This window comes from Tenrec ecaudatus, chromosome X (assembly GCF_050624435.1).
Source record: "Tenrec ecaudatus isolate mTenEca1 chromosome X, mTenEca1.hap1, whole genome shotgun sequence".
Lineage (NCBI taxonomy): Eukaryota > Metazoa > Chordata > Mammalia > Afrosoricida > Tenrecidae > Tenrec > Tenrec ecaudatus.
Genome location: NC_134548.1, coordinates 100,216,943 through 100,238,937, shown reverse-complemented (window position 1 = coordinate 100,238,937; position 21,995 = coordinate 100,216,943). Strand labels below are relative to the sequence as shown.

General features: G+C 47.2%; 1 pseudogene; it reads right to left on the bottom strand.

The window, feature by feature from the left end:
• Positions 1-21,995, bottom strand: part of LOC142433574 (ribosome production factor 1 pseudogene) — a 44,829-nt pseudogene extending 22,834 nt beyond the window's left edge.

The following is a 21,995-nucleotide window of genomic DNA, read 5'->3' as shown; positions in this document are numbered from 1 at the left end:
TAGTTATAATTTGAGATTTAAAGAGTGAAGAGGTGGAGTTTAGGCTGTCGATCAGGTAGCAGCTTGATGACCTCATTTGGAAGCACTAAGGAACTAAGTAGCTTGGTGGAGCCTGGACACACATACTCTGTGAAACATGACCATTGAGAAGATATGCGGTGCAATGCTAGAGCCCTGGAGCTAAAGGAGCCACATGGAAACCCCTGCCAGCACTGAGATGCTTACACCGCCACTGGATCCACAAGACCTCCCCCGACCCACTGGCCTGTGATCTTCCTGCATTCAGAGTCATCACCTGTGTTTCTTGATTCTGAAGAAATATGGTATCAGACATAGGGGCTAATATCAGACTTATAGAATTGATCTGGACTGGGCTGGGAGGTTTTCTCAATATTCAGTTTCTCTTTTATATACTCTTATACGCATGAGTATGAATTTTGTTTTTCTAGTCTACCCAGACTAACACCACCACCTCTCCACACACCCACACATTTCTTTTAAGACTTCCCAGGCCATCAGAATAGGAGTGATTACAAGACAAAACAATTAGGACAGTTCAATGTTTAAAGAGGGCAGAAATGACGGAAGAGCACTTCCTACCACTGGAGGCCCAAGACAGTTATCTTCAACAGAGGTGGTACTGTCCAATGGCTCTAGAACTATGGGGGTCAGAGGAACCTAGGGTCTTGATATCCCTCTCCACTTTTCTCTTGCAAACATTGGGGAAGGGGCAGTCTCCAGTCCCACCTGCTTCTTTTCACTGATGCACAAACTGCTTGTAGTGAGGCAGACTAGCAAAAGAAACTCCATTTTTGTTAGCTAAGTAACTTGTCCATTTCTCCTTCCCTCAGAAAGTTGACAGCTAGTTGACCTACCTATTCTCCCCCTCCCCTTTTTGAGAAAGTCTCTGCTGGTGATCAATTTTAGAATGTACTCCAATGTTCCCAGGTGTTGGACACTGCAACTAGTTTCAACTATTCAATATATCGTTTGATTATTTTTAAAATATTGTTCCCTTTGATGTTGTAATCTGAATGGTGTAGTTAATCTTGTCATGATAACCAGAATGTAACATTCAGTTTTAGAGAGATAATCTTGTTATGGTAACCAGGATGTTATGATCCATTTTTGCATTGGTTCTTTTATGATAAGGAATGTACCTTGTAATGCATGCTTGCTCTCTTGACGTTACAATTAATCCATTCACTTTGCTTCCTGCATCTATTCACACTTGCTTGAATCCTAGACAGGTGATACATGAATTTCTACCTTTAAAGATGCACAGAAATGTGTACTCAAGACTGCCATCAAAGAATCACTTTTAGGTCCTAGCAGTCTGATTATAACTGAATAAAGACGCCACTAAATTATTAAGGCTGTTCCTTTATTGGAACCCCTAACAGTAGGACTGCAAATGCTCCAGCATTCATTCCTGAGTGTGGTTGTTGGGCTGCTTTCTCATTCTATCCACGCTTCCTAGAAACGCCCACCTGGAATTATGGGAAGTATACCGCAGGATATGTTATTGCAAACACAGCCCTCCCCCAAAGTGTCCCAGGAACATGCGCTCCACCCACCCAGGAGAAGGGGTCAATGGCTGCATGGGTGACCCTAAGATCTTCAGATGAGACCTTGAAGCTTAATACTTTGGGAATCAGTTCATCCTGTCCCTCAGCAGCCACCCTCAGAAGCTTTTCCACGGATTTCCCCAGTTTCCCCTCCCACCCCTCTCTAATCCGCCATGACCTCCTAGTCCTTGTGGAGCTCTGCTCTCAGCAGTGGACTCCCCGACGACCTTCTTTCACAACCATGCTACGTGACCTTTCCAGTTCACTTTAGTAGGATTTCTGTGCAAACCTTGGGGTGCCACACCATTTGTATTGTCTTGCCTATGAACTAAATAGGTTGAGGGGGTCAGGGGGGTTTTGGTTCCAAACGGCCATCACAGGATCTGAAGAAAGCACAGCAGCCATCTCCATCCGAGTCTGTGCAGGTTGGGCCCCCAGACCATGAAGTCCTCTGCCCAGAGGGTGATGAGTAGTATGCTCACATCCAGTCATAATTCCTCCCCCCCAAAAGGCACTGCAATTCTTCCACCTTATACTTGAGATAGCTCAGACACCCGAAGCATGAGGATTCCTCTCACACACGTCAGATTCCCCTCACAGAACCAGCGACTGAGCTGGATTACATGGCCATTAGTTGATGCCACTCGGAGCAGAGATCCTGGTGGGGCTCAGCAGGGGGAGGGGGGTAGAGGTGATTCAGCTCCTATGACCTCTGGAGACTCCCCTTTACTATTGTATATCTCTCATTGTGGGTTCTGCCACTCCGAGGACTTTTTGGTTTAATGTGTGTATTTCTGTGTTTGGGGGCATGCTTGTTTCTTTCAGTGTTATCAAAATTGTTTGCAGTTGTACACATTGTCTTTGCCAATCAGATTTACATGGAGCTGTACATGGCTGGATTCAAAGTCAAAGCGTTCACCAGACCCTGCCAAGATAGGACAACTTTAGGTTTTTGTCGCTCATGGCAAGCTGGAAGTTCACTACAGAGAGATCTTTGGCCATATTTCATATTTTCAAAAGGCAGGGATCTAGGGTCCGGTGGCCGAAGCAGGCCTCGCTTCTGTTTACAAAGCTTACTCTGCCTGTCTTCCCTCCTGATTAAGTGACATCAGTTCACCGAAGCTGGAGCCCAGCCCATTGGAGTGAAGGGCACCAACTGGAAAGGTGCGTGGGATTCATCATATCTACAAAACTAATAGACGGCCAAAAACATATACTCTGGAATTTCATCTCTCTCTCTCTCTCTCTCTCTCTCTCTCTCTCTCTCTCTCTCTCTCTCTCTCTCTCTCTCGCCGCTCACCTCTGCTCACTACCTAAAATGCCTGCAGCTAATACGAACACCTTTCAGACACAGACTTTTTTTTAATAGATAATTTTATTGGGGGCCCATACAACTCTTATCACAATCCATATATCTATCCATTGTGTCCAGCACATTTGTACATTTGTAAAACATTTTCTTTCTTCTTGAGCCTTTGGTATAAGCTCATTTCCACCTCCCCTCCCTCACGAACCCTTGATAATTTATGTCTCCCTTTACCCACTTTTCTGTTGTCCATCCCCCTGGGAGGGAGTTATATGTAGATCATTATGATCAGTTCATCCTCTCTCCTCCCACCTTCCCCTTACCCTCCTGGTATGGCTACCCTCAATATTGGTCCCAAGGGATTTATCTGTCCTGGATTGCCTGTATTGCCATGACAGAAATTTTATATATTTTTTCTTGCCATTTATTCTTTTTTGTTGGGTTTCCCCAGTTTGTTAAACAGGAGTAGATGCATAGTGACAGTAACTGATGTAACAGATTATCAGGGATGGCAATATTTTATTGGGGGGAGGGAGAGGGGGGACGTGGGGAGCTAACAATGTAGGAGTGGGGAGGGATTACTAGAACTGATTGTGATGTATGTACATTTTATTGTACACATACAAGTTATGGAATTGGACAATTTGTAGAAAAAATCATCAATGAGTACAAGGGAAAAAAAAGATCACTGAGTATATATTTCCATAAATCATTGTGGAAGGAGACTTTGTAGAGACCCTTTCCAAATACAGGTTTCTCCTCCAATGCCTTCACTGCAAGTGTTGGAAATGGGAGAGATCCACCACCACCACTATATTAATAAATAACACCTTTCTTAAACAGCTGGACCGAGTAGGCAGGCTAGCACCTGCAAAACCTCTCAATCCCTGTGTTTCCAGCTCTTATCTGTACATGCTGTTTGATCTAGCCAGATTTGTTAAGGTAGAATTAGGGTCATGATAGTAGGGGGAGGAAGCATTAAAAAAAGAGGAAAAAGTTGTATGTTTCATCGCTGCTACACTGTACTGACTAGCTTGTCTCCTCCTGGAGACGCTTCTGTGAGGGGATGGAACAACTCAAGCCTAGAGGAAATGCAGGCTTAGTCAGGAGGGAAATTATCTGACAAGGATTATACCATGATTTGATCCACAATAATCAAGTTCACAATAATCTGGATCTTAAAGCTGTTGGAGGCCCTGTTTTCCTTGCCTGTGACTAAAAATACTAGTCTGGGTCTGCAGATGGACTTTTGATTTTCGCCTTCCACTGTCCTCCATTGCCTTCTACAAGTTGTGTTCACAATTTAAGCTCTGGTAGTTTGTTGGTTTGAAACACAGGCTTTGGTGTGCTTCTGCGTGGACTTGATGATGCCTCACCACTTAGATGGTTGCTTTGAAGATGAGCCTTTAGGACCTCAGACACTTTGAATTCATGGATACTTTAAAGAAGCCTAATCAGGACAAATAAATTGCAAACTTTTTAATAGTTCAGATTAGAGGGCTTGCTCAAGTGGATGGGGATATTCTAGACATTACATTCACAGGTTTTCAGGGTAACGGTATTGTGGGGTAGAGCAAAGCTGCTAATTCAAGATAGTATACATTTCTTGCTAACTTGGCAGGCAGGTTTTGGTCTTTGAAAAAGTCAAGGTCTTGTTGGGAAAGCCGGGAGAGGGAAGAGAAGGGCAGCTGCTATCAGGGCTTAGAGGCAGTTTTGGAACAAGATGGAGTTTAGCTATGTTACTACACAAATTTCCAATATGTCAGGAGATTCCAAGTCAATTGTAAAAGTTGCTGAGCAAAAATTTTGAACTGTATTTTATGAAGTCTAGGTCTTTAAGTTGATTCAGAGGTTATTTGCACAGCCTGGGGAGCGGGTTGTAGCAATTTTACATTAAAGTCCTGGGAGAATGATTTTTGAAGCACTTAGGGTGGCTCAGGGTCCAACAAGTATGTTGAAGAGGGAGGGGGTGGTTCCATTTCACTCTGGGCATCTCTCCCATGTATACTTCATACAACTGTGTTTGCTTAGGTCTCTGCTCCCCACAGGAGAGGTCTGGCTACACACAAGGTAGCTCAGTAATACAGTATGGGTCACTAGGGTGCACTTAAAAATTGCCATGGTAAAGTGATCCAAGATTGGGCTAATATCCTAATTTTTAATGCAGCTCAAAATGGTTCCCCTTCCCAAACTATCTGTGCTGTCGAACAGTTTCTCGGTTGAGCCAACCTTGTAAAAGTCCATGAGGAGCGTCAACTTCCACCAATGAAAAAAGCAGCTCAAGTCAGACAGGCATGGAAGACTAGGACTGCCTGCTGATGGAACCACTCCTCACACTGGGCTCCCGGTGGGCATTTTCACTGCACAGGAACAGCATTGGCAAAACACCAGCAGGGATTGGGTTCAGTTCAGAGGTACAGCAGGGACCTCAGCAAGCTCCAAGCACTCCCCAGGAGCCCTTTGAAGCAACATGCAAGGGAACGAAGGCATATTTGAGGGAGAGAATCAGGACAAAGCCTTGTTTTACCAATTCAATCCAGCTGGAGCAGTCCTGATCAAAGCAGTGACTTCCAAGGGGACGCCCTGGGCCAGTTCAGTTTAAGGGACAGAGGTCAGCTCAAAGGTTGGGGGGGGGGGTGGATATTTTAGGGAGAGTTCGAAGGTTTTCCTTAAAGGGCACAAGATCCGGATGGGCTCATTCTGAAGCAGTTTCACACCCACAGAGCTGCCATTGGTCAGACAAAGGCCAGGAAATGTCACCCAGGGATTTCTACTCCATCCTAATGCACATGACCCTTGAGGAGAAGCAAGGGCTGTCCTAGGAGTGTGTCACTGGGAAACCGTACCCCTCCCACCTGACAATCCTCTTCCTTCCTTTCTACTTTGTTCTCAAACCTCAATCACCCAGGCTTGCCTCTCTTCAGGGGAGTGAGGGAGGAGACAGTGCCCTAGACCTCTAGTCAGGGAGGCCAGGCTGAATCAGCTGGTTCTTGCTCAGATTTATGTGCAGAGGCTCTTTGCATTACGCATCCAAATGGCTCTTTGCTGTGGGTACCAGCAGTGCCCTTTTATCTTGCACTGAAGGGGTCCTAAGCCAGTGCACTGAGACAGCCTGGAGGGCTGTCTGACATCCTCCTGGGATGTCCTTGTAACTAAGACATTAGAGAGATTATCGTCACTCCTGGATGCCAGCCACACAGGCTTACCTGCCACTTCCCACTGCTTCTTCCTTATACTAGGAACATCCAGAGTTTAGTAGTGGTGTAGGAATCTGTGTGGCTGTTGACAGCAAGCAGCAGGCCCTTTAAAGTGAAGAAGCATGTGAAACCCAGTTACATTGCTGGACACGGCCATGTGCATCAGCATGCCCCTTGCAGGAGGAGCAAGGGTAGCTCATCTGGCTCCTGCCATTAACTGCTCTCCCCCAACCCCCAAACACACACAGCAAACTGTCCAGGGAAATCACCTCATTGTATTGTACGGAATGCTGGTCCCATTGCCTATTAAACCGGGTGCTTTTGCCTCCCATCAGCTCTTCAACTCAAGAAACTCCCGCTTTGGTCTCTACATGTGCTTTTGCTTATTGAATTTTTGTGCTTTGCTTTATGGCCTACGAATGTCCTGTCATACATGGCTCTCTAGAGCCAGCTCCTCAGAGGCAGGAAAGCTGGAGTAACATGGGCACATGGCAATAAGGATTTTCCAGTCTGGGAAACCCTGTATATGTACAGAGGGGCCTCCATGTCAAAATAGGATCAATGGCAGTAAGTTATGAGGGGTCCCCACACTCTCATTCCTGAGAAATGTAAGTCCTTGGGAAAACAAACTTCAAGGTCCGTTTGAAGTGCCATGACAATGTTTAAAGTATTGAGCGTTTGAACTACCATGAGAATGTTTGAAGTATTGAGTGACTTCAGTCACACATCAGTCCACAGAGCTGGCTTCTGCCCTACAGGAAGTCTGAGCACACCCTACTTGATCCTGCCCTTTAAATGGTCTTTTCCTGGGGACCCAACCCTGGGAAGTTAAGAGCCCACCCAACCCTGGAGGAAAAGCTGCCTGAATGTTTGGGAACTGACACCAGCTACAGAGGTAAGCATCTACATTCTGAAAGCACAAGAACTCAAGACCAGAACCTGACATATTTCACCAAAGCACATGCTCTGTGCTCAGTCTCCATGCACCCTGTGCCTGAAGACTGGATCGGATGTGAGAGAGGAACTCTAAAGATAAACCACACATACAAGCACATGCGAGAAATCACCTGTCATAATGTCCCAAACCACCCAGTCTCCCTGTCCCAAGCAGCTGGCAACCAAACTGTTCCAGAGCAGACACTGTGTGAGCCATGCCAATATGTGCCATGGGTTGTCCTCAGAGACTCAGACTCCCATTTACACGGGGTGGTTGGGGAGGGGGGGCTCCTGTACAAACTGGTTGTCAGACTCCTAAAGTAGCTTGTAGGTTTATTGCATCAACGTGCCCCCAAAACATATATGAGCTTAATAAGGTTGCAGTTTAATTAAAGAGTAAAAACATAAATGGCTCGGTGAGCCTTGCCTTTCCGTTTCTTGCTCTGATGACCAGACCAGTCTGCCGCAGTCTTAGCTAGTTCTCTGCCTCAACCTGTGAGCTACATGACCTGTGGGACAGCCAATCTGTGGACCATGTCGCTCTAGTTTGAGGTTCCTTCGAGACCTGCTTCAGCACACTGCTCGTGTATACATCAATTGAGCTGGGGACAATCGGACCCTGTCATCGGACTAACTGTTGGTGACTTGCCCTGCTTGCTGCCTGTGTAGGATTGCCTCTATTGCTCTACAAGATGCATCTGTCTGCTTCCTTGACTGGCACCCAGCGGCCCTCATGAGTTGAAAGACTGCCAGTGTATTAACTGTCTCAAGAGTACCCTGTGTAAAGATTACTGCCTGGAGTGGGTAGCATTTGTATGAGTATGTGACTGGAGAAAAACATTCTGAGATGAAAAAGCCCCAAGGCCAAGTTTTCAGGTACTGAGGCTCTGGCTCTGCATCCACACAGCACCCAAGTCTCCCAATACTGCAACCACCATCTTTCCCAGTCTCTCTACTACCACGGGGTCCAATCAGCCCCATTGTAGGCAAATGTCAGAGTTCATGTGGGGCAGTTCCCAGTGTTAATCCTGGTTTACATAATATAGCAATCACAGGAGCCATCAGAAATGCTGGGGCTCACTTCACAAACTTGTTCCTTATGGTTGTGGTGAAAGATATGTCCTCAAGCCACTCCCTTTTTGGGTCTATGGGAGTATCCTGATAGGGAAATTGGTATGTAGCAATGGATCTAAGATTTTGGATGCCTTTCTTCTACAGTGTACACCAAGGTAGGTGAGTTAGTTTATTGTGCCAACCTGGACAATAAACACATGTGGGGTTAATTGAAGGGCAGAGATATAAATGGCTGTGAGCCTCACCTTTCTAGTTCTCAGGTCTTTTGCTTTGTGATGGTCAGATCAGGGTGCAGCTGACTTAGCCAGGTCCTTGCTTCAGCTGGCAAGGCTCACTTCCTGCAAGACATCCCCAAGAAGCCACATGGACCTACCCCAATGCAGCCTTGAGTGCTGGAGCAGCAGTGTGGAGACCCCTGCCAGTGCTAAGATGCTTACACATTCACTAATTTGGTTTTCCTTCTGCAGTCTGCATCATAGTGTGTGTTTTGTGAGATGGAGGAGGACTTTGTGGATTGGTGTCAGACATATGGGTTAATGTTGGCCTTGTGGGCTTGGGCAGCACAGGGTTGGGATGTTTTCTTGATGTGCACTTACCCTTTATATAAAAATCTCTTATACATGAATTTCTGTCATTTGTTTCTCTAAAGTACCCAGAGTAATACAGTAGGTTAGTTTATATATATATATATATATATATATATATATATATATATATATATATATATAATCATAAGTGTCCTGTTTTTTTTTTCTCTAGAGAACCCTGTCTAACATGTAGTCCTTCCTTCCGTTATAAGAGAAAGTTCATTTTTAGTTAAGTATGCCGACAGAAGTTTCCAGGAGCATCTAACCCTGTCGCACCAGGAGCGCCACCCTTCTGTGGTCCTATGAATACTGTGTAACAAGATGGCCAGAGGTTGTTGAAATTCATGTTCTGCCTGTTTCCATTGATTACCTTCTACTTGAAAGACTTCCTTTATAACCAGCTGCACACCCCTAAGCCCTGCCAATTAGCTAGCCCATGTGATGACCTTCTAAAAGTCTCAGCTCAATGTGGCTCAGACTTTGTTTTGTTGACTTGACTGGCAGCAAGTCTACCCTCTCACACCCACCCAACCCCCTTTTTGAGCACACCTGCAGTTTCATAGGCCAGGGCACATCACACTTGGGATTAGGTCAAAGACCAGCAGTCTTCCACAAACTTGGTGGCAAGTTGGCATAGTATTATGCCCTTCCCTCCTCCCAGGATACCTGATGTAGCTCCATCGCCCCACAGCCTAACAAGAGGACGGGTCCTTTGGCACCCATAAGAGGGTTCAGTCAATACTACAGCCCTAATGTGAGTTTCCTGGCAGAGTGGTAGCCCAGCAGGGAGGTATTTTCTAGATCCAGACCCACGTGACACCCACCAGAGAGCAAAGCAAGAGTGACTACAATACCAGGCAACACTGCACACCCACTTTTCTGTTTTGCCCTTCAAGTGCCATTTCGTACTGAATAAACCTTGCCTAGAAGAGAATGCTGCGGTTTTAATACTTGAACTTGCAACAGACCATCCAATGGAGTGGGGTAGGGCTGGGGGTGATTGCTTCCATGGAGACATTGAGAATCAAGATCTTCCAGGAAACCACTTTGTAGCAGTCCTGGCAAACTAATGAACTATCCCATATCCCACCTCCAGGAAATTTGCAGCACACATTAAGAACAAGATACCAGAGAGGTAGTGGTAGTCAACACTGAAGCTCCCAGTTCCAAAAGCCACCCCTGTTCCCCTCCCACCGACTTGTCCCTCCCCAGCATGCTTTTCCCTCCAGGGTAAAGTCTAGAGGTAATCACCATATTCAACTCATCATGAGCCCACAGGGCAGGACAAGGGAAGTGGACACGAAGTCTTTTCTACACTTCATGTATTTCTATTTCTGTCACTACCTATCACTTTGAACAGGGAAAAGTGAAGACAACCCACCCCCCATGGTCACAACTTTTAGGTTTATCCCCATTATGTCCCCTCCTCCCACTTCCGCTACCATCCTTAGGGTCCTTCTCCACTTGAGCACACAAGCCTTTCCCAAGAGTGAGCAGGTGTTAAGAGGCCGTTCACACTAAGGATATTTGGATTTCTGCCATAGTCGCCACCCTCTGTGTGCCAACCCCCGCCTTTTTCCTAGGGTCAAAGGAACCCCTGAAATCTTCACGACAACATTCACAGGGCATTGTGTGCTCCAACAGGAGCCAGGGCCTGGCTTCTGTGTCACTGATGCTCTGCTGAGATGGGGTAGTTGCGTTCTAAAAGCAACACCTCTTGCACAGCGAGAAGGATCCACCCAGTTCAATTGCCAGTCAGGCTCCAAAATTCTACTGGGTTTTATGAGCAGCCTATTAGTCCAGGCGCCTCCATAAGGTGCTAAGGGGTGGGGGGCACGCGGGGGCAGAGCAGTCAAGGGCTACTGAAGCACACAGGGCATACAGGAGGCACAGACACTCGCCCCCACTCACCCCACCGCCTTTACTGTGCTAAGGACAGCAAGGTTCACCGACCCTGGATCAACTCCCAGGCTACTCAGACATAACATGCAAAAGCCCACAGGGAAGTGAGCTCAGGACTGGGGGGTTTCTTCGTCCTCCCTATTGATACACTGAACGTTCTTGAAGTGAGCCTCACAGGCCCTGCAGGTTTCCTCTCTGGGTATATACTTACTCCCACCCAGAGGGCACCAACCTAGCCCATCTCACACCAAGAAGCATCTCAAAAACTGTCCAGATATCCCTAAAGCAGTGCTTCTGACCCTCTTCCCCTCCCTGACCATCACCGGATTTGAGAGCCCACCAAGAAGGACCCCAGCAATAACAGCCTCTCTACAGGCTTTGTCAACATGTTTGCAGTATAATATTAGGCTGGGGGTGGGGCTTTCTTCGGGGGTCCAAGCTACACCTTTGTTTTCACCTAACACCTGACGGAGGAAGCTTTCTCTGCTCAGACTGAGGGTGCTAGGCAAGTCTGCTTTGATGGACCAGGTTAACTCTTGATCCCAGTTAGGGGTGGCAGAGTCCTTTCAAAGCCACTTCAGTAACAGTCCATGAGATGGATGTCCCAGCTTAATTTTTCATCCAAGCTACTGGCAGCAGAAGCCAGTAGAAGCAGAAGAAAAAGTTGTTCCACTTGAGATTTACGAGAGTTTCCACAGAGCCCACCCATCACATAGCCAGAGGGCTGTGAAAACCACACCCCATATATCAAGGATGAATAGCTGGGTGGGGCAGGGGGGGAATAGAGGACGAACTGCCAAGTCCAGGACCAACTAGAGATCAAGGCTGAGAAGTGCCTAGAGCTCAGCTGTCTCAGCAGGCAAAACCCCCCTCACTGGGTCCTCAGTGATTCACCAGTGTTCTCCTGGCATGCCCAACAACTGCCATGGACAATGGGTCAACACACAGGCTCAGGTAAACCAGAGCAGTTTAATGTGAGCAAACTCTCATCCTATGCCACAAGCAGATTCAGTTGTCTGTACAACACACCAAACATTTGCATGGAAGGAGAGCATGCACAGCCCAACATGGCCACAGGGACCCAAAACAGCCTCAGCCAAGTCCAGGACATGTAAGGACAAGTGAGTTCACTGCCACAATGAGCCATTAGTTGTTCCTAGGTGGCAAGAATCAGAAAGGTTGAAGACAGACCATCAGAACACCACGGCTTCCCCCTGCCCCCCATGGCCACCCCCGAGGGCAGTGTTATAGATATTCTACTAAAGACAAACAAACAAAAATGCCATGTAGTCAATGCCAACTCATAGAAACCTAAGGAGGACAGGACAGGATTCCACACACCCCAGCCTTCCCTATACATTTTCCACATGGTAGAGTGGGGTAGGTAGGGTCTCATCTTCCTCCTGAAGATGAGCCAGTGGTCCCCAACTACTGACATTGTGTTTAGCAGCCCAAAGCAAAACCATATGGCACCTCCTTGCCCCTAACAAATGAGATGGGCAACTCGTTATTATTTTATTGGGAGCTTTTACAGATATATGAACAATCCATAATTCAATTAGATCAAGCATAACTGTATGATTGTTGCTGAGTTCAAAACATTTATTCTTCTTGCACTCATATCAGCTCCCTTTTCTCTTCCCCCAGCATACCCGCCACCCAGGAACCATTATGTTTTATTTTTGCTATACCTTTACAATGTTTTGTTCCACACATCAGTGGGGTTCTACAGTCACTACTATCTGTTCCCCCCCATCTCCTGCCCCTTTCCAATACCCTCAGGGAATCATTACTCCCATTACTATTTCTCAAGGGTTTTCCATCTTGGCTTTTTGGCATCAAACAATATGAATTATACAAATGAACATACACAGGTCTTTTAATAGGATTAATGGCATTAAATAAAGAACCTAAGAGTGAGGGGAAGAAATACTAAAAAACTAGAGGATGGTTACAGTTACGTGTTTTTTCTGTGCTATTCTACACCCTGGATATATCATCCCTTCAGTGTGGCCCTTCTATGAGGGCTGTCCAATTTCCTTGCTGATGGGTTTTGGGTCTCCACTTTGTCCACATTCCACATCAATGTAATTGCTTAGTTTTGAAATTGTGATATTTATTCCCATTGACACATGATCACACAGGCTGGTGTGTTTCTTCCATGTGGGCTTTGTTGCTTCTCTACTAGATGGGCACTTGTTTGACATCAAGCCTTTAAGACCCCAGACGCTGTATCTTTTGATAGATAGGCACCATCAGTTTTTTCATCACCACATTTGCTTATGCACCCACTTTGTCTTCAGCGGTCATGTCAGGACGGTATAATGCACAGCCACATTATTAGAACAAACTGTTCTTGTACTGAGGTAAGATTTAAGTAGAGGCCCAAAGTCCATCTTCATTCTTTGTTATATCTAGATGTATATTCATATACAAATATACCTATCTTTATATCTTTATATATTTACATATATATATATTATCTACCTGTATTTATACCTGTATGTATCATTTGTTCTTTGTTCTTTCTTTCTGCCCAACTTTCATGGTTACCTATAGTCAGTTCACTTCAAATTCCTCTCAGATATATTTCAATTGATCAAACATGACCACGTATGCTACTGCCCTCCTCACTGTCACTTTTAGATCCCTTGCTATTCCCCTGTTGCTGTCATAATTAACTCACTGCCCCTCCCCTTCTTCTACCCTCCTCGTCCAATGTCAAGTCCCCCACACCCCCATTGGTCCTGTTTATGTCTACTTGGGATTGCTTATCCTGCCTATTTTATAGAAAAAAATTTAAAAATTAAGATCATACAATTAATAGTTCCAAGTTTTATTATCTGACCCAGAGTAGATGAGTATTTCCGTTAAGATAGTGAACAGGCAATAGGCCCTTTTATTATCTATTGGTTCAAACCTCTTTCTTTTTTTTAGTTCTCAGCATCTGCCCATTTTTAATAATTGGGTTATTTACCTTTGTGGAGCTGAAGTTTTCTATAGATTTCAGAAACAAGTTCCTTGTGTGATAGATCACTGCCATTTTCCCCAGTCTGTGTTCTCCTAATTTGACAAAAAAAACATGTACATACAAATGAGTCTGCATAGGATTTTTTTTACCCACATTTTATACCACCCATAGGTTTAAATAATGTTCTGTGGAAGCAAAATTCCAACAGGCAATTTGATCAACGAAATGGCTGCTGTGTCCCAGAACTATAACTGGAAGGGTGATTTTCAAGTTCAGCATCAAGCTAGATCTGTGGTGGTGTTTAAGGTTAGCAGTTCAAAATGACCAAGCCACTCCTCAGAGAAACAAAGATGAGGCATACTATGCCTATGAGAGATTTACAGCTTCAGAAACCCACAGGGGCAGATCTCACTGTGTCCCAGGTCCTGTAAGTTTGCTGAGTCATTATTGGCTAAATGACAGCCCCCAGTTTGCCTTGTCAAGTTTAAGTGCTTGTCACACAGGAGACAAGAGTCGGTGCTTAGCTTGTGCTAACCAGGAGTACTGCTGGCACTGTCAGGTGCATGGTTGGACCGCCAGTTTCACCCCAACATCAACACACATTAAAACCTCACCCCATGCCCCTGGCTTTGCTGCAGATACAATCCATTCATCCCATATCAAGTGCAAATAAACACACCTGGCCTTGAACCAGAGTGCTTGGTGGAGTAGTGGGGATTTGGCATTGAGCTGCCAACTACAAGGCAGGCACTTCAAATGCAGCAGTCCCCAAGTGCCCTCCTTCTCCAAGGTAAGAAAGGCTTTCTATTTCCCGTAAGGAACCCTTGGTGACACGGTAATTATGCCCAGTTCCAGGCGATCTACAATGTCCCAAGTTTAAAACCAGTCCCTCTCCATAGCAGATGGGGTTATTCTACTCCAGGTTCAAGAGTTCACTGAAAACAGGGACAGTTCCACTCTGCCATAAGGGTCACTATCTGAGTCAGCATTGATGCCAAGTATCTTATTTCCATTCTCAAAAACTGACTTGGAAATACACAGGGAATCACATCATGAGTCAGACTTGACTCAAGGCACTTGAGTCCTTTTCATGTACCCAGAAACCACGTCTGGCACGGAAGTGTGTAATGGACTGCTTTCTCCACACCTCCCCCTCCACTTACAACCCTTGTGCCAGCACTTGCCACGCAACTTCCGGCTTATCAGTTAATGAAGCCTGAGCTTCATCCTACAGTGTTAAAGGTGAGCAGCTGGCCCTTCCTCTGTCTTTACGCAACAGCCCCCCTTACTTTCCAGGGAAGGCTTCTTTCACTGGTCTCAAAAGACTCCCAGCTTCCGGAACCATTTCCTTGTGTCTCAGGGAACACTCACGTGCAGTACTGGCCTTCAACTCTGCCTACCCTGTACCCAGTTGAACACACAGCCCCCTCCTCTCAAGAGCTGGGCAGCTCAATGCCCAGAAGCAGCTCTCCAGACATCCCATCTGTAAACTGTCAAGCGGTGGCGTTTGAAAAGTGCAGCAGCTGCGTCAAGTCAGCCTTTTATAGCAACCCCCTCCTCTCTCCCACCCCAACTTCCTCATGAACAGCAAATACACTATAGAAGTTTGCCTAGCACTCCCCACGAATCGTTCAGTTTGAAATCCTACGTTTGCTTTGTGGTCCCCTTTGCAGCAGTTGAAGAGCCAGAACAATGTGCCATAAGCCGTCATCAGCTCTGCAATCAAATCCCAGTCCGAGTTCCCTTCCCTTCTCCCTTGATTGGGAGCAGCCCTCTGGTGTGGAAGCACTTGCTCTGAATAAATCCCTGCCCCAGCAGACGAGAGTTCAAGCCAGCTGGTTCCTCCAATCAATACAGCATTACCCCCTTTCCCACCCTCTATTTTGTGTTTTTGCTTGAGGAATTCAGGTTTCCTCCAAGGACAGCCATTTCAAGCTCAAGAGTCTCAGGGCGCTGTTTCCGTTACAAACTGAACAAGGACTCAGCCAGCTTGAGTAGGGACCATGGGTCATGCACAAACCCTGCACAGCCATTAAGATCTAAGGTCGAGAAAGAAAGGTAAGGTGTCTCGCATGGCATGACTAGGAGAGTGCCATTTTAAAGGCAGTTAGGAGCACGGGACACTCATTGATGACTATTGAGGAAGGAAGGACATGTGCAGACTAGCCAGGTCGATCTGCATGGAGGATGCTATCAAGGCCCATGGGAGGCAGGAGGTTTGAACATTCCTGGACCAAGTTGTTTGATAGCTAATAGTGGGTACACAGCATAAGACTGTGGGTAGGAAAATGGGGTTCGATAACTTAGGAAAGACTTTAGCTCATATTATGAGCCATTACAGGGTGCAGTGAAAGAAAAATAAGGCATTCTTGCTTCAGTACCAATTACCTATAACCTAAGAAAATCTTAGTGAGACAATTCTCCTCCCTTACAGGGCCAGCTTTGAAGTTGGCACCCATGAGTGGCAGAGTTGGGGGTGTGGAGTTCCGAAGGCTTTTGAAGCTCTACCAGTTCAGAAGGCACACAGAAAGGCCGGCTGCTTCCAGGCCACGGTTGACAGAAGCCTCAGTAATTTGTACTCCAGGGACCAACACGAACTGGATTTAGTACAAGGTGGGTTTTGACCTGCAAGGTCAGCAATTCAAAACAAGCAGCCACTCCTGTTGAGACTTATTCTCTGAAACTCCTGGCCGTTCTAGTGTCCTAGGGACACTGAGTCAGCACCTCATAGACAGCAGCGAATTTTTGGAAGCTACAAAGGTTTCAAATCTTAATTCTACAGACTTATTCAGGCTGTTGGTGAGATAAATTAGCGATGAAGTCGAACGAGACTTGGTAGTTAATGTGAATCTACAGTACACACTAGAGCCCCATTTTACTTCTTCCCAAACCCGACCTTGTGACCGTCCCCCCACCCCGCTTCTTCCCCACCACCCACTCACGGCCCCCTGCCTTCCCTTGCCCACCAGACTTTTGGGTTTCAAATCCCATGCCCCCCCCCTCACTTTACTTTTAATTTTGTGACCTAAAGCTTTCTTACATCATTTGCCCTTGTAGCTTCGTAGCTTTTTGAAAGCGTGTTCTGAAAGCGTTCAACTCAAACAAGAGTACTTTCTTCTGTGAGAGCATACTTTCAAGAAAGAAAAACAAACTCCCCGCGTGTTTGCCAGCCCAAGCAAGCTGCGCAAACTCCAGGGTGCAGAGGTCACCGGAAGTCTGGAGCTCCTGGCGGCTTCTCCGCCTCCAGCCACGTGGGCCAGGCCATGAAGACAGTCTGAGTTCAGCCGTGCTTCCAAGGTCGCCCCACTTTTTTCTGCACGGCCCAGCCCGAAACTAACAGCAACCAGAAGCGGCCAGTCCCCATTTACATTGCTGGTTAGTTACATCCACCCTCCTAGCTTTTAAGACCCTGCTTCACTGAAGCTACCCCTAGCTTTGTTTCCCAAGACACTTCTGCGTAAAGCGCGGCTGCTGCTGCCTTTACAAGGGGCTGAGGGAGGTGTGCTCAGAAATGTCATTTCCTGGGCGGGTCACTAGGCAGGTCCCGACGGGGGCGGGTCCCACCGGGGGCGGGTCCCACCGGGGGGCGGGTCCCACCGGGGGGCGGGTCCCACCGGGGGGCGGGGCCCACGGGGGCGGGGCCCACGGGGGCAGGGCCCACGGGGGCGGGGTCCACGGGGGCGGGGTCCACGGGGGCGGGGTCCACGGGGGCGGGGTCCACGGGGGCGGGGTCCACGGGGGCGGGGTCCACGGGGGGGCGGGTGGAGAGCGCATAGTTTGAGTGCTAGTGGTCTGCCCATCTGTGATAAGTGTGGAGCTCACTGGCTCTTGCTTGTATCTCTGAGGAGGAGGAATAGGAAGATGGAGGCTGTAGGAAGATGGGCATGATTCAGCAGTGTGGCCTTCGACAACTGCATGTTTTCAGCACAGACAAATTGGAACCCACACATGCACACCACACCTTACCCCCACCTACACAAACCCATTCACAGCACCAGGCATGCACCACATTCACCAAATCCTCTCCTAAATGACAGTTCGCCGCAGGTTGTGATCTGTGCTAGCAACAAGGACCTTTGGGGAGACAGAGGAACAGAGAGTACAGGGACGGGCCTGGGAGATCAGTGGGCCCTGTGGAGTGTAAGCAGCAAGCGGTGGTCTGGTCAGCTGTGAGAAGTAGAAGTTTGTCACGTCCCCATCCCCACTGCCATGTAGTTGATTCCGGCCTCTGGGACCCTGTAGGGCAGAGAACTGCCTAGAGGGTTTCTCCAGCCACCATCTCTCTTCTGAAGAGCCCAGCGCCTTAACCACTGTGCCACCAGAGCTCCCTATTATTCCAGCGATGGCTTTTGAAGGCCTGGTGGTTTTCCATTCTTAGGGGTAAGGGGTCTGTGAGCCCCGTCCTCCTGAGAGTTAAAAGGGCAGTGTATTCGAAGGTCTGGTGTGGGGGACTAGTGTTTCAGGCTTCTGTGCTGCTTCCTCCTTAATACTGGGTTCCCCGCAGAATGAATAGTAACACACACGTACGCAGTCCAGAGCTAGTGCAGCTCAGGATGGCAGGATGTGACCCTCTGAACACTGTCCTGGGGTTGGGGGAGAGAGGAGTAAAAGCTGAGCAGATTGAGCCCCCTCCCGTGGGCCACCATCCTCCTGCAGCTTCCACCTGCTGTTTCTGGTGTCGTCCTCCTCTGGCTCCAGGCACACAGACCTACTGCCCTACTTTGGATGGCTGCTCTGTGAGCACAGCAGGCCCTGTGTACCAGAATAGATGGTAGCGGGGCAGTCCAAGGCATGCTAACCAGCCTAGCCAGTGAACCAGGATGTCCCTATGCTTCCAACACTGAACGAAACGCCTTCCCTTCACAATCAGACCGGTGGGGCTGGGGGTGGGGGGATGGCGCACTTGCAGACCATGGTCAGCCAGTCTGACCTGTCCACATCTGTGGGAGAAGCTGAGGAACAGAAATGGGCGCTGGTGTTGTGGGTCTGGGTCCCTGTCTGGAAGGAAGTGTCTTTGTGTCCTCTTCAGGGTGGGTAGCAAGTGTCTGGATACTCCGTGGTGGTTTGGTATGGTGACTGCTACTTCCACATTCTGGGGCTGCTCCTTTGGCTCTGATGTGCCACAGAAAGTCCCAGGGGTCACACCCAACCTCCTGGGGCTCCCTCCAGCCTTGCTGCCTGTTATGACCCCAGGTACGCTCGCACCGCTTGCTTACTCTCTGTACAGGTTCAGGAACTCATGGCAATGGCCACACAGTACTCCCAGATGATAATATGCAATTTTACAGGTTACAATTCAGGAAATAAATATTTAGCATAACTTCAGTCGTGACTGTTCCTTCTGTGCCCTGCTCACACATTGTTACCCAGCTTTTTTAGGGCTGCCATTAGCTAAGGGCATGCCACACCACAATAAGGCTCAGCCTAAAGGTACTCAGCTCCACCTCCTTGGGTCAGCAAACCAAGCCCCCCCAATTAAGTGACCAGAGGCACCCACCTTCACAAGGCAGCCTGGTGCTCCAAACCCCTCTGCTTTTGTTGTTCTGTGGGCCGGGCAGGCCACTGCTCTGGCTCCTGGTTCAGCTGCTGCTGATCCTCTAGCATCACAGCTGTCTCCGTGGTCAGGTGGCTCATTGTCCAGGGATCTTGAGGTCCAAATGAGGTGCTATACTCCTGGTTCTTCTCTCCGCCCAAACCAAATCCACTGTCATTCAGTTCTCGGGGACAGTAGGATGCTCCCTTGGGTTTCAGAGATAGAATCTGGACAGGAATCTGGACTGCTTTGTCCTGGACTGTGGAGCAGCTATTGGGTTCAAACCTTGGACTTTGTGGTAAGGAGCCCAATGAGGAGCCCACTGCACCCCAGAGAGACCCTCACTGATAGTGAGATCCTTCCCTGTGCTTTTGAGCGGCAGACGCTCAGAGCTCAGCCCCCTGCTCCATTAGTGTCCTGCTTTCCGACCCAGGCCCTCAGGAAGGTTGCTCGGTGAAGTCACAGCGCTTTGCCAGAGATTCACGGGTTCCTTTCTGACTTGGGAGGCCTTGCTGTAGTCCCAAGACATGGGTCTCCTCCAAGATCCACGGTCTTCATCTGTCAGATGGGCTGCTTCTCCTCACAGAGCTGCCAGGCCCTTCCCTGCCCAGGGCAAGCAGCGCTTCCTGCCACAGCAGCTCACCTCTTACCGCTGTCCTGCTCTGCCCAGGGGCCAGCTTGCACATTGAATGCAGTTGTTCCTGAGGACGAGGTTTTCATACACATAGGCCTCCACCCTCCACAGAGTAGCAGAGACCCTGGTCCTTGTGAGTCTCTGCGTGGCCTTACCACACACCCACACTGTGCCCTTGGGCTCAGAGGAAGCACTCCTTTGGGGCCAGGGGAAAGTGGGGTCCTTTCTGTGTGTGAAGATGAGGGATGGGTTCATAGCCAAGGTGACACTGTGCTGATGGCACATGTTCAGGAATGTCCCCAAAGTGGGGGCTGGCCACAGGATCAACCTTGGGTGGTGGTGTAGGTTTCCTGAAGTTCAGTCAGTTCTTAGAAGGTGAATGGTGTCCACTGAATGGTGTCCACTGGTAATTGGAGCTGGCTTTCTGTTTATAGCAGGCATTCCAGAACCTCAGTGTCCAGGCAGGGCCTGTTGTTCACGTCAGTAAGTGCTCTGTTTCCTGAAGGACCAGAGGCACTTTGTCAACTATGTGACATTCTCCTCTGATGGGAATAGGTTTGCCACAGCCAGTGCTGATGACCAGATAAGGCAGCCCTCTGACCTAGGCCGGGGATAGGGGGTACAGTATTGTAACAGAATGATGGTTGGTGAGGCAGACTAGCAAAAGAAAATTCATTTTTGTTAGCTGCTGAATGACCTGCCTTCTTCTGCCTCCAATGTAAGAAAGTTCCACTCGTGGTTGATTTGTGAATGTACTCTCAGGTTCTCTAAATCAGAGCATTGTAATTAATAATATTGTTCCTTTTGATGTTGTAACCAGGGTCCAGGTTGTTATAATCAATGCTATACCCTGTAACGCTCACTAACTGTAAAGAATAGTAACATTAATTTTCCTTTCTGCTTCTGTCCATGCTTGCTTCAGTCCATGCTTGCTTCAGTCCTAATAATAAGAAATGATAAATGAGTTTTTGTCAGGACTGCAATCAAAGAATCACTTTTAGATTCCAGCAGTCCAGTTAAACTGAATAAACACTCTTCTAAATTCTCAAGAGATTATCGTGGCTTTCATTTATTTCAAAGCATAACAGATAATTCATGAAATACAGAGAAAAGAAGGAAGTTGTCAAGGATTTTGTCTTGCTTGAATCTATAACCATGCCTCCTAGAAGCAGCAGTAAAGAGATCAAATAACACATCATGTTGGGTAAATCTGCTGCACAAGACCTCTTTAGAATTTTGAAAAGCAAGGATGTTACTTTGAGGACTGAGGTGGCCCTGACCCCAGTCATTGTATTTTCAATTGCCCCATATGCATGTGTACGTTGGAGATTGAATAAGAAAGACAAGAAAAATTGATACATTGGAATTACATTACTAGTGACTATTATTGAACGTACTATAGACTGCTAAAAGGATAAACCAATTTGTCTTGGAAGAAGTATGACCAGAGTGCTCCTAAGAGGCAAGAATGGTGCGACTTCATCTTACATACTTTGGACATGTTTTCAGGAGAGACCAGTACCTGTACAAGGACATTATGCTGATGAAGTAGAGGAGCAGTGAAAGAGAGGAAGGCCCTCAATGAGATGGATAGATGCAGTGGCTGTAACAATGGGCTCAAACAGAAGAGTCATTGTGAGGATGGTAAAGGGCCATGCAGTGTTTCATTGTTGTCCACACTATGTTACTATGGGTCAGAACTGACTCGATGGCCCCTAACAACAACAACACACACAAACACACACAGAAAGGCTTTAAAAAGTTCATGAAAAAATTCCCTTATGATTTAATTAAATTTTTCCATGAACTATTTGAGAGTTCCCTCATGTATGCATATGTGTGCATATGTATATATGCTTACATATGTATATACGTTGCTTTTCTTGTTATGTAAATCACATAATATCTGACTCATATACTCATAGTGATCCTATCTACAATGAAGCAGAATCCAGTCCTTTGTCATCCTCACAAATGCTGTTGTTTGAGCCCATAATTGCCATCACCATGTCTTTGAGTGTCTTAGTGTTTTTCACTGTTATTTCACTTCACTGAGCATTATGTCTTTTCCCAGGGACTAGTCTCTTTTGATAACATGCCAAAAATAGGTAAGACGAAGTCTCACCATCCTCATCTCAAAGGAACAGTCTGACTGCTTCTTCCATGACAGATCTTCTTGGTTTTCTGACAGAATACTTTCAAAAGTCTTCACTGTACAGTCTTCAAATGCATCAATTTTCCAATGGTCTTCATCATTTACTGCCCACTGTTTACATGCATAGACCAT